Below are 3,062 nucleotides of genomic sequence, written 5' to 3' on the forward strand. Positions count from 1 at the left end.
ACCCCCCCCTTTACAGGGGGTGTTGGGCGCTACCAGCCTTGCTGCCCGCACCTGAGGCTCCTCCAGCCCCGACTCACAGCTGGAGCCCCGCAGAAACAGGGGGCCATCGCCCGACCCCCACGGTGGGTCACCTCCTACCCTGGGCTCCATCACAGCCTCTCGCCTGGTGCAAAGGAAGCGCAAACGCAGCCGTGAGGGCAAAGGAGGCGGCGGGTATTTATTCAGTCACATGCTTAACAATTCCCGGGAGCGAGTCTGCTCTGGGGCTTGAGGTCCCCTACACTCCCCCTGCCCCTGGGACACCTTGGCAGTCGTTCCTGGAGCCACGGTCATCGGTCTGGTGGGGAACAGACAGTCAGTTGGTCGTCTCCTGGAGAAATGGGCTGCTGGGCAGAGGTGGAGGCAGCCAAAAATGAGGAGCAGGGTGCAGGATGCTAGAAGAGAGGAGAAAAGTGGCAGCCGGCTGGACAGTGGGGGTGTAGTGAAGAAAGCACGAGGCAGAGAATGGGACAGCGAGAGAAAGACAGAAAAGACGGGCAAGAAAAATGACACAGGCACAGTGAGAGGGAAAAAAAAAAAGGGAGCAGGACAGAGATGGAGAAAGAAGCAGCAGGGACAGAGGAAGAGAGGCAGAAAGAGGGAGTGGGAGCAGGACAGAGAAAGAAAAATAAGGACAGGGAGCAGGATGGAGATGAAGGAAAAAACTTGGATGGGCAGCACGACAGAGAGGGATTAAAAAAGAATAGGGGCAGGGAGCAGGACAGAGCAACAGAGAATAAAAAAGAGGGAGCATGAGAGAAACGGGTTGGGGGGGAGCAGGACATTGGGACAGAATTGAGAAAAAAGGGGCAGCGAGCAGGACAGAGTGGTAGAGGCACAAGAAGGACAGAGGGATAGACAAAGAGGGAGACAAGGGCAGAGAGAGAGAATGACGGGAGAGACGGGGCAGGGAGCAGCAGAGAGGGATGGAGAAAGGGATGGGGAGCAGGACAGTTATAAAGAGAAAAGATGAGGGAGAAGGGCTGAGGAGCAGAGACAGAAAGGTACAGGGAAAAGAACAGTGAGATAGAGGAAGAAATAGGGTCAAGGAGCAGGACAAAAGGACAGACAAAGGAGAGGAAGAAGGAAGGCTAAAGATGGGGACAGGGAGTGAGACATACGGAGAGACACAAAGTAGGACAGAGAACAGGGGAGAGGGATTGAGTAATAGATGCAGATTTTGACAAAGAGATGGAGAAGGTAAAACCAGCGATGGGCTGGAGGACCTGTTTCTGACAACTCACTCCTGATGGCCTCAAAAATGGGACATAGCACAAGACAGAGGAATGAGGGAGTGAAAGAAAAGGCACAGGGAACTTTTTAAAAAGAAAAAAACAAGAGAGCAAAATAGTGATGGGGAATGGAAAAGGGATGGGGAGCAGACAGAACAGGAGAGGAAGAAGAAGCAACAGGAAACAAAAAAAATCTGCATTCCTCCTCTCAGATTCCTGGAAAAACAGCCTGCCTTGTTGCTGCTCCAAAAGGAAAGGGATAAAATGTATGGGACTGTTGTTACTACAAGATGATTGCTGTTACTGCTACTTGCTTTTCCTTCTCCATTAGGAAGTGTGCAGAGACCCATTTTTTTCAAAGGCAAAATTAACTTTTGTTAATCTCAGCTGCTGAGATTTCCTAGACAGCCTTCCAAATAGAACTTTCCTCATGCTAGGTGGAATATTTATATAAACATTTAGGAATTTTTTTTTTTTCAAGTCTGTTTGCTTTCTTCTCAGATAAAGGCTACTACTTCTGCTTTCCCTTTCACTGAGTTGCTAAAGTAATTCTAGGTCTTCCTTTCTTCTTTCACCCTTCTCTCTTTCGACTCTTCACCCATCCCACTTCTTTACATCATTCTGTTTTGACAGTCTGTTGGGCTAAGAAACCTTAACTCGGAAACAAACCCCTCTTCGCTGAGCTGGTGAATTACAGCTTGCTCATCCTGACAAAGGTTTCTAATATTACTGGCTGTATCGTACTTCTGTTGGAAGGCTGCTTAGCTGTTTGCACAGCTTACTCCAGGCTCCTCTGTAGTGAGAGACTAATTTGTGCCAGAGCTTAGCACTAGTGACTAAATGAAGCCTTAGGCCACATGAATTGTACTTTAACCTTTGTTTTTATCTACGGAAATGTAACCGGTAGATGAGGAAGTATAAGTAAAACTTTAACTACAGGATATTCTGTAACAAAAGATAAGGAAATGTCTCAAGACACAGACAAAAAGGGTGCCTGGAAGCTGCGGGAGAAAATTAGAAGAGAAGACCCCAGACTCCACGAACAGGATTGGATGAGCCTAAGTGCTATCAGGAAATCAAGCAACCTACAGAGACTATAAAATCCAGTAACAATCGACAGGTGGGGTCCCTCTTCAGAGGCACCCAGCTTGAGCTGTAACTACTATGGCATATTAAACACAGTAGAAGAAGAAACTCCGATTGTTTTATTAAAGTGGAATCTAGGGACGAGCCCTGTTGAGGTGGCATCTGCATAATTCCTACCATGGTCTAGGTGGCAGCTGTATAATTCGTACACCTCTCAGCATCCAAGCTTTAGCCCCAGCTGCAACTTTTTTGTTGACTATAACTAATAACAGTGATAATGATAAAATGTACTCCAAATGACCAAGCACCTGACTCAGAGAGGAGCCAGACCTCTCCAATGGTAAGGATTTCTCACTTACTCAGTATGGAAATGGCTGAAGATGGAATCCAGTGAAGAAGCAAATTCACGTAAGAAAGATCTAAAGAGCAACAGTTCTCACCTTTGTCAAGTCCCATTAAAACCTGTATATGTATGCCCCTCTGTGTGTATGCGCACGCAAGTGAACAGAAATCCAAAAACTTGAGAACATTATCAGGAGCAGAAAGAAACCAACTGTGCCTGTCTTTGTTAAGACACATCAGGTTAGTGCAAGAGATACAAAGAAACAAAGTATTTATTGTTAAAAGCTTTTCTACGAATCACTCGGCATCATACAATGAAGATACGGTGGCTACAGAGTCGCAAGAGTCTCTCTACATCCCTCC

The sequence above is a fragment of the Pygoscelis adeliae genome, unplaced genomic scaffold (assembly GCF_000699105.1).
Source record: "Pygoscelis adeliae isolate BGI_AS28 unplaced genomic scaffold, ASM69910v1 Scaffold348, whole genome shotgun sequence".
NCBI classification, from domain to species: Eukaryota; Metazoa; Chordata; class Aves; order Sphenisciformes; family Spheniscidae; genus Pygoscelis; species Pygoscelis adeliae.